Source organism: Nannospalax galili, unplaced genomic scaffold, assembly GCF_000622305.1.
Source record: "Nannospalax galili isolate Female #2095 unplaced genomic scaffold, S.galili_v1.0 scaffold56, whole genome shotgun sequence".
NCBI lineage: Eukaryota > Metazoa > Chordata > Mammalia > Rodentia > Spalacidae > Nannospalax > Nannospalax galili.
This window is the reverse complement of record NW_008340065.1, coordinates 213,191-223,762: the sequence shown is the minus strand read 5'-3', so window position 1 is coordinate 223,762 and position 10,572 is coordinate 213,191. Positions and strand designations below refer to the sequence as shown.

Here is a 10,572-nt window from a genome sequence, read left to right as displayed (position 1 = left end):
TCAGAAAATAAAAAGTTAACCTAAACAAAAGGAAGGTTGTGTGTAGGAGCATCCCTCTGTATGTATTCAGCTTCTCCAAGGATGAGTTTAGATGGCGAAAAACACAATGACACAGAAGCCATCTACATGTGCACATAGATACTTCTAGATGCATTTTCAACATGTATACAAGTACACAGAATCACACATACAATGTACCCCCACCAATCAAAAATTTAATCAACCAAAAAGAGGCGTGTCATACATGGAGAGTCTCAGAACTTCAGAACTAAATATTGGGTACCCATATCCCCATTTCAGTAGGAGCCTTTCTAGTGTTCCAGGACAGCTGGGGCTACAAGGAGACCCTGACTCAAAAAAGATAAAAATTAAAAAGATGGAAAAGACACAGAATCACCTGAAAGCAAATCAAACAGAGAAATGAAGGAAAAGTGTGATTTCCTCTCAATTTCCTACAAAAATATTAAAGGGAAGACACTTGAAATAATCTACAAAGAGCTGTAACCCAGCCCCTAAATATGTAATGTATGTATGTATGTATGTATGTATGTATGTATGTATGTATATGAATGAACAGGAAGATGCTCATAGAAGGAAAGATGTTCAAGAGAAGAGCAGCATTTTTTGACTTTCAAGGTCCCTGGGAGCGATGGGCATTAAGGAAGAAGAAAGAGAAGGAGGCAATCCGGGGGTAAAGCTACAGGTTTTGACTGAAGCTGCAAATGATGTTACTTTGGAGATTTCAAGGATCCTTTAAAATTCTTATCTAAATCAAGCTCCCTTCTGACTTTCTTCTTCTTATAATTGAACAAGTGTTTAACTGTATCAGGCTGTCACAGCTGTTCCGATACATGAACCACTCTCATAGCAACAGCTTTTGTTACACGTTTTTCTGTGGAGTCGTTTCTAGTACACTGTGATAAGGGCTCGCATAGTCTTATACTGCTTGAAGACCGAAAATAAAGCCTTCATTTTTAGATTTGAGGCTTTCCTTCAGGAGGACAAAGGGGCAGTTGTGATTCCATATCTAGTGATCTGAATACAACACATTATTCTAGTTTTGTATATCATTCCTCACTGTTTGGGGTCAGATAAAAATAAAGTTGGGTCAGTAAAGAAGTTTCCCCGAACAACTGTAGCATAACTTAAGCCGAATGCTAATGCAATTTTTTCCACTTTCACAATAGCTTTTTGATGGCATATCAAATATCCAAATATTATACGGGAGCAGAAGCTGTGCCGTATTTCTTGGTAAGAGCCATTAATGACAGCATCATTGAGAAAGCCTGCAGTCAGTCTAGACTTTGTGATTCAATTGTTCCCTTTCAGACTCAGGAGTTCTTGGTTGGTCATTCAGTCCTGTGTGACAGCAGGTGTTCTCAACCTCAGGTTCCTGAAATGGCCACAGTTACTGATTTCAATTGTTACTTGCAGGAATGTTCTGTATTTGCAAAACACAGAAATTCCAAAGTGCATTTATTTAAACCAGAATAAACATAGTCCAGTTGAGAAACACTCTACAGAGAAGAATCATCTTTCCTCTTAAGTAAAAATTAATTGTGTTTAAACAGGTTTTTGAACCAAATATCCACCTGCTTCAGTTCCAGAAGCCAGAAAAGAAGTGACTGTCATCTCTCGCCTATTGTCCCCTTCCAGAATTCCATCTTCATCCGTGCCAAATGCCTTCATTTTTTTCCAAATCACCCTGGTACACACGTTGTCTAAATTTTTGCCTCTTGTTGCTCCAACCCCCTAAATGAGTAGATTCCAAATTAGCCAGTGGGAACACTGCCTTTCACTTTCAATTTTAATAACAAACAGAGGCATTTCTTGTCTCTTTTTTCATTCCCAAGACCCTCCCTCTTTTCTGAAAACTGAAGGCTGCTGCTGAAAGGATTGAAAATCTGGAAAGAGTTTGGGGTGGACTGGCCAACCCCCTTTCATTTCCTTCAGATGTTTACAATCTAGCACCTTTCTGAAGACAGAGATGGGGGGGAGCAATTTTTCCCTTTGACTGAAGGGTGAGACAGGGGGGTATTAAAAACTGATCAATGTAATTTTTCTCAGAAGTATTTGCACATCTGTGAAATAATATAATTTCTTTTTTAAAAAAAACTTTTCTATGACATTCATGATTATAGCCTGATCTGAAGAATTATTCAAATATAAAATTAAATGTTCAGAAACTAGCTGTGCTGTGGATGGCTGGGCTTGGCCCAGCTGTGCATCAAACTTACACAATTCTATTAAAAGTCTAAAAACAAGCCTTTCTAGATCTTAGTGACTCCCTTAAAAAAAGAAGAGGTGATGTTTTTGAAGGAAAAGATGAGGACCTGGCTCTTTTTGGTTTTGTTTTCTTTGGATGAGCCTCCAGGAGTAAAGAGCATCCAGCAAACTGTTTAAAACTATAAAACCACAACAAAGGAAGTGGGTAGGAGAAGGGCTCCTGGAGAAGGATGGCAGTGGTCGATAAAGCAGGTTGCCATGTTATCAGAGGATTTAGGAAAATCTGGGCCTTAGAGGAAAGTTCGAAATCTTCCAAGTCATTCCTCTGTTCCAGTGAAATTGCTTCTGTTTTAACATGAGCACTCTGTCATTTTTCCTTGGCTACCACAGTCATCACAGCTTTCCTGCTTCCCCAGCCCAGCCCAAAGCATCCCTTGGTCTGAGAGGAATCCACCCTCCAAAAGCACAAACTTTCCCTAACTAAGTGTACCAGAAAGTTTTCCTTTCATTTACAGAATCCTGTATGCTTCCCTCTGGGTCCATTTCCCTCTTAGGTAAGAATCCAAGGTGATATTCCTCACATCCAACCCCACCACGTGTTTTGCACCATGAACTCAAGGTACCGCATCATCAATAATGTAGAAAATAATGGAGACTGAGAAAATAAAAAACCCTTACATCTCTTTGAAGTCATAGACAGAATCCCACACCCCAAATTCAGCTACTTGTCATGTCTGGTTTTTAAGTAAAATGAATCTCTAAAACATTTACTGTGAATTAAACAACCCAGTGTCCTTTTATGGGTTAGAATATCCCCTTTTAAGTGGAAAGAAAACTACAATTCTCAATAATTTCATGCCATGAATTAATAGTCAGATGATGTGGGGGTGAGGAAGCAAGAAAGAGATGCGTGGTAACCCTTCGGAAAACCAGGAGCAAAAGAAAAGGCAGGATATTGTTTGTGCTGCCTAAGACAGACGGACTTTAATAACACTTAACAGAAGGATACACATAATGATCTCAGAACATACTTCTTCTGCCTCATCCATCATGCCGAGGAGAAAATGAAACCTTCGACAGCATTAGGAATTATTCTGGATCTTGTCAGTAATTCTCAGTGCCTCTCTGCTATCACAACACAAATGTGCGTGTGTGAGACACTGACCATTAATCTAGACAAGGTTTTTTGTTTTGTTTTTTTTTTTTCCTCCAGACTCACAACAGCGTGCTAAGAATGTATCAATTGTTTCATGGAGGAACAGCACGGATGAAGCCACACTAAATAAAACAGGGAAAACTACAGAGATGTATGGGTAGAGAAACAGGATGTTAAGAAATCAAAATGTTTTCTATCACGATGAGAGAGCACAACCATGTCCCTAGAGTCCCAGCTAGGTCAATCATCAACAATAGACGTCCTGGCTAGGGAACCAGCCTCTCCCTGATTAAAGTTTCCATAAAGTTGGAATGTACTGTCAGCATCCCTAAGTAATATGCCCTTATGTGACGAGAAAATGATGGGTTTCCCTTTGCTGCTATAGAGACATGCAGAAAGGTCTGCTTGCTGTCCTTCAGTCAAACATCAGAATGTGCACGCACCTGGGTTGTTTGTTTCACTGGGCTGTTCAGTTCGTTCATTGTAAAGTTCTCATTGATTCAAAAACTGGGAGCAAGAGGATCCTTAGGATTATTAAATCACCAGTTTATTCACAGATATATCTGGCTTTGACAGCGTGTCACTGGCAAACCCAATTTGAACTCTCAGCTCTCACGAGAAAACAAACAACAGCTTCTAGCAGCATCTTCCTCAAAGTGAACTCTGTTCTTCATAGCACGGTGACCATCCTAAAAGAGACTCTGTTCTAAAGAAAAAGCTTTATAAATATTTGCAAGACAAATCCTCACAACATTCGTCTGAGTCCACTCCAAATTGATTTCTATGAGTGCTCTGTAAAGATGAAAGCAGACGGGAGGTCTGGTCTATTGTAAATTAAAATGGTTTAACTTCCAAAATCATCAACTCCGCACAGATGTATTTCTATGAAGTTCTGTTAGCTAGTCAACAATAATAACAAAATGAAGGCTCTTGTCAGATGAGTGCTTCTCTTTCGAGTGGGTGCAAGGGAGAAGGGCCAGGGGGGAACCAGAGGATGAGGAGGGGGGAGGACAGGAAAACAACAGACAAACAGATGCAGGTGAGAAAATGCCAACAGCAGCTAACGCTAAGTTCAGGGTCTTCTAAAGTATCAGGTGAGACTTTTTGTTTTTGATATAGTGGACTGAAATATGTCGAGTCACTGAAAACAAGCCAGAAGCACTTGGAAATCAGTCGTTACTAAAAAAACAAAGTTCTGTCTCATCTGCAACAACTGAAATTTGAAAGATTATTCAAAATAAAACCAGAACTTTTTTTTTTTTCCTCTCTAGAGTAAGGAGGCAGTTTCAAGCATAGATATGTGTTAAGTGTTCCACTTATTCGCAAAGAACAAACTCTACATCAGGATTAAAAACAGCTCCCAGGAAGTGGATGCAGGCTGGTCCCTCCCCTCCATCTCTGCACCATCCCACCTTCCCTGACTCTCTTCTTCCCCTCCCCAGCACAAGCTATAAAGCAGGCGTTTCACCGAGGCCTGGCAATGGACAGATATTTATACTGAATAATGCTCATGTCAGGAATGAATAAAACCAGGTTTAAAATTGAGGTTTTCACAAAATAATGAAGAGGAAATGTCACGCTCGCAGCGGTCACGGTGTAAATCGTGCTTATTCATTCATTATCCTTTTCCCTCCCCTTCCCCCGTGGAAACATCATTTTTATTTTTCACGATCTACTTCCACGAGAGAGAACGAGGCTCTTTGCCATAGTTGTTGCTCTTTCAGAGCCCAAGACAAGAAACAAAGATGATCTTTAAAGATTTAAAAAAAAAAAAAAAAAACAGTAATAAAGAATGCAGCTGGGACACGCTTCCTTCCAGATTTCAGTTCAAAGAGAAAAGGTAAATACGATTTCCCCAAACAAAATTACTTGCAGCTTTAACTTTTACTTTATCTAATTGAACTACAGAGAAAATATCAGCGAAAAATGTCACCTGCCCAACAGTAAATACACCACTGGTAGCAAAGGAGGTGGAAGTCTTAAGAAGAGGGAAAAATAATGTTTACATTTCAATTGTTCAGATGCAGACCCTGAACAGGACTGAACAGGACAATAGAGGGGATGTCTCTGAAAGAAGGTATTTCTGTAAGCAGCTTTCTGGGGAGCTGTTGGGGCTGGAGGGGATGATGTGGGGGCCAGTTCCTACTAGAGATGACTCAAGGAAAACAGAGTGGGTCCACCTTGGTGGTCTAATCAAAGTGCAGACAGCTTTCAGGCAGAGAAAGAAAACCCACAAAGATCCCTGTCTCTCTCACACACTCTCTATCGTCCCCACTCCCCCCGAAATAAAACTCTAGTGAACTCTGGTGTCTGGCAGCAAGCCTGTAAACTCCCCAGCGCTGAGATAAAGACCAATCTGCTCATCACACACCTCCAGGCTCGGCCATCTAATAGGAACAAATTGGCAATGACGGCCCAAGCTAGTAACACAGGCCTACTGATTTGTAGATTGATACGGATGCCTAATGATCCCCTTGGGCAGATCAATAGTAACAATCCTCATCGCTGCCTTTCTTCTTTATTGGCTAAGGCAGAGAGAAAGCAGGATGCCGGGGAGGCCGGGGGCTACCTGGGGAACGAATGGAGAATAAGGATACAGGTGTTGGTCAACACAGTAGGACCGGCACTCCAGAACTTTGCTCTGACTGTCAAGGCAGGTAAGGGTTTAAGAGTGGGACACAACACGCTTTTCTATCGATAGTGACTGTGCACAGCATTCACTGGGACCCAGTTTATTTAGTGAGCATACCTACTTTCATCTATGCAAGGGAAGAGAGATGATGGAAATCCAGCTCAGCTCCAAGAAGACAGATTTAAGGGACAGAAAGGACAGAAGAGCTGATGACAGTGACTGAGGGAAGAGGAACCCAGGATGCTCCCATCTTAAGGAAAAGTGAGGTTGGGACAGATTTGTAGTAACTATGATCAAAGCAAAGCAGTAATGAGGGGCTTTACTTTAAACAGGACAAAAAGCAGGCAGATGCCATCGTCCGCTGTGTTATTTGAACTTGTTTAAGACACCCTTCTGCCTCCCACAGCCCCACCGGGGTCAGCCGGTTCTCACACATGTGGTTCTCCACACCCTCTGCCCTTAGCACAGCCTCTGAGCAGGTTTGCGTGAACTTGACGCTGCTGGTTCACACTGAGGCTTCGCTTTCCTTCTGCCAGCCAACTCCAACCCCCACCCCAGAGTCCAGGCTTGATTTCCATCTGTGTATTATTCTTTGTGAATAAAATTATCCAATTAGGAAATCCATTTAAAGTCCTTAACAATAACAGGGAGAGAGAGAGAAAAAAAAAAAAAAAAACTAATGGAGTTGCTTTGGATTTTCTTTTTCAATAAATTAATGTTAGTGACGTCTGTGGGTCCTTAAGTGCTCATTTGTACATCAGAGCTATTGCACCCAGAACAATTAGTCCCAAGTTTCTATACTGATTTGTCTACACTGTAGGAAGTCCAAGAAGCAGGAAACCAGAAGGATTAGAAGAAAACTTACTGGCAGACAGGATGAATTTGACCAAAATAAATCTCTAAAGTCAGAAAACCTTTTGGAGTTGGTATTTACATTTTTTTTCTTCTTCTTTTTAATTACACAAGTGTTTTAAAAGGGGAAAAAAGGCCTCTCTCCTTTTCCTTCTTTTGTCACTACTGTGTATACATTTTCAGGTGCTTCATATAAAACAGTCAAAAGAAGGAGGGGAAATGTCACATTCTTTGCTGCTTTTCAAACCCGCAGCCGGTCTTTGTTCACAATCAGTCTGGTTTGGTTTTGTTATTAAAGGGCGATAACGCTGAATACCAAAGATGAAATTGCGTTTTCTTTATTGTCGATGGTGCAAACCTTTGCCACCCCACCGATACAGTCAAAGACTCTCTCTCTCTCTCTCTCTCTCTCTCTCTCTCTCTCTCTCTAATGTTTTTAATCTCCTGTCCCCCCCCCCATTTCTTTGCATACTCAAAACCAGAACTGAAGCCAGATGAAAAGCCCTTGTACTCCAGTCCACTGTGTAGTGTCACAAATTAGTCATCTTGTCTTTCCTGGAGGCTGTAACGTCCTTTTTAAATAAAAGCGGTCGCCAGCACGGTGTTAAATTTTGACAGTGAAGGGTTTGCACTGATGGACCAAATAATCGCATGCGCTGGGGGCTCTGGCACTGACCACTTAAAATTCAAATTTCACACTAACGATAAGTGTAATCATCTCAATCAGCATCAGCACCAGCACCATCACCATCATCACAATAAAAAGATGCATTCTGTGAGCTGGTGACATCAATCAAAGGCCGTGCAGATCAGAAGCAGCGTTTCCGTCTCCCTGGCTCACTTGGGCTTGTCTGACTCTGGCTCCCCCCTCCCCACCTCACTGCCCCCACCACCACCACCTCACCCCCAGCTCCGGAGAAGTGATCACATTTAATTCATTACATCATTATGTCAGTTCCATACTAATCTCTGCCCTCACACCTCCGCCACTTTGACATGCAAATGAGCTAGAAAAAAAGCCGCACATTAATATAAAAAAGTCACAGCAATCTTGTCATGATTTCCTGCCTCCCAGCCCCACACACACTCCCTCCAATCCCCACCTCCCCCCACCCCCCCCACCCCCATCTCTCTTTCCAGCACGCTGTGCTGGCGATCAGAGGAAACAACAGCAATCTGTTGAAGATCAGACGCAGAGACAGGGAGGTGGGAGAAAGATACAACACGTACACGTGTCGGCAACGCGGCCAGGCAGTCTTATTTGCATATTCACATGAGTTCCGGTCTCAGATTGCTTAAGCAGGGAAGAAGTTAGGTGGTTCCCCCCCACCCCACCCTCCAGCCACCCTCCCAGATCCATAGAGAGGCAGCTAGTGAGCAGGGCAGACAGAGAACACATGAGGCACAGGGAAGGGGGCCATAGGAGGAGGGAGGGTGAAGGACGCAACACCAGCAAGAGAGAGGGAAGAAAAGAGAAGAAAAAGACTTCCACATCTACCTTACCTCAGCTAGTCTGCTTCCTGTAGCTCTCAAAAGGAATTCCCTGTAGTTCTTTACAATTTTTGAGACCCATCCTTCAGGGACGCAAACTCCCTCTCTCTCTCTCTCTCTCTCTCTCTCTCTCTCTCTCTCTCTCTCTCTCTCTTCCTCTTCCTCCTCCTTTCTCTGTGTTGTGACTGGGTTTTAAAAAAAAAAATGAAAAAAGACAACTCCATGTTAAGCTCCAGTCAAGGAGGCATCTTGAAGTCCAGGGCTACTGGGGGCGGGAAGAGAGGAGGAGGGTCATAGCTTAATGCCTTACAAAGGAGAACCTGGGCTCTGTGCTTTAAAACATCCCTCTCACACACAGTGACTGACAAAGGCAAAAATATAGGGCCTCCATGTATACACAGACACATCTGTACATTTTCCACCAGTCGCCCGGATGCCAGGAATATTCAGATTGTGAGGCGAACACATGTGTGACAATTAGAAGTCCTTTCTAGAGGCCCGGTTGCAGACCCACTTGACTCCGCTGATTGCAGAGGGGGGCAGGCAGCCAGGGGCTTTATTTGCTGAATCACATTGTGGCAGTACCTGGGCAATAATAACAGACTGGCTTGAGGTAGGGTTGCAGCCACCGCCATGAATTTCCCAGCGTTGATCCGTTTTCAGCAGTACTTTTCCAGTAATGAAAACGTGTGAACATGTCCACAGATTTTTCTGAGGCTTTTTTCTTTCCTTATAATAACTAAAAGGAACTGAGAGGAAAAACGGGAAAGAGAGGTTGCAATGAAATATGTCTCCAAACTAATAATAATCATAAATCTCTACATATTCCTTAGGAAATATAAGGTTGGTATGAATTGGAAACATAGGACAGATGCAGATGCACCTGATTTTCCAGCGGCCCACTGTATAATATTACCCTAATTGACTTTATTAGCTCTGGTGAAATGTTACCATCCCCCCAAGGAACCTGCCTTCGAAGACAAACCATACACAGCACTGATGAACAACAGCTGATTCCAAGAAATTAAGTGCTGGTCTATTAAGTGAAAGGAATAAAAACATTTTCAAAACACAGTACATAGTGGGCGGTGGAGTTCTGTCTCTCAACCTGTTCATTTCAACCACAAAAGACCAAACTAAAAAAAAAAATTTTTAGAGACATTAAATGTCCAAGGAAACTTTACCAGGAATATGATTCTGAAAACTGGCCCGAGAGGCAGATTTGCAAATGAATTTGCCACATCAATCATCAACTTAAATACTACTAACAACGTTAAGCTGTAGCAGGAGGAAAATATGTTTTTTATGGTGAAGGTGTAAGTCTGCTGCAATTTATGCAGGTGGACATTCAGTAACTAATATGGGCGTTATGAAAAGCAGGATAATCTTCAGAGCAATGTAAATGTGGGTGTTACAGCATGTGTATGTAGAAGACATGAGAACCCAAATACAGGCTATTATCGCAATGACCCCACAGGCCACATACGAGAGGATAGCATTTTGTATCCACAACTGAAATGGCAGAGAAGGAAAGGAGAAAAGAAGGAAGGAAAGAAGGAAGAGAGGGAGTCCAAAAGATGTTAGTCCTTCCGCTAATAAAGAACTAGGGGTCAGTTACTGAGGGTGGGTTACGGAAATACTCAAATACAAATTGCTTTCTTTATCTGTCCCAGAACTCTTGGTAGACATATATTAGAAAGAAATTAATTTCTCTGTGTCTTTCACAGAAACTAGGAAAATAAAACATGTTTTGTATTCATGACCTGAATTTGAAAAGCAGGGAACACGGTAATTTTAAGAATCTGACCCTAGTGCATTAGTGCATGAGCTGTAACTCTCTCCCCCAAACTGATGGAAAATATCTATGACAAGACTCATCACCGAGTCGCTGGAATAAAGAGAAAGAGAAAATAACCAAAACATTAGACCCAGAAACGTTATATTTCAATATTATCATATGAATTAAATGTAATCCTTGAAGCAACCAGTCCCTGGGGTCACATATTAGGCCTCCCCCCACAGCCCCTCCCTACCCCCCTTTTTTTATTTAATAGAGGTCACCCAGGCTGAAAAGCAAAACCGAAATGAAAAGCATCTTCAGGGTGCTTATAACATGAGCGGCAAGGGGTCAGGCAGCGTCTTGTATGGCCTCATAAAAAATACATAACCAGACAGCCTAATAGTATTTCTTTGCATTCATTTTTTGGATAGAGAA

The 10,572-nt window shown here is 42.0% G+C and overlaps 1 pseudogene; it reads left to right on the top strand.

Annotated features, from left to right (window-relative positions):
• Positions 1–5,789: 5,789 nt before the first annotated feature.
• Positions 5,790–10,572, top strand: part of LOC103735640 — a 14,501-nt pseudogene continuing 9,718 nt past the window's right edge.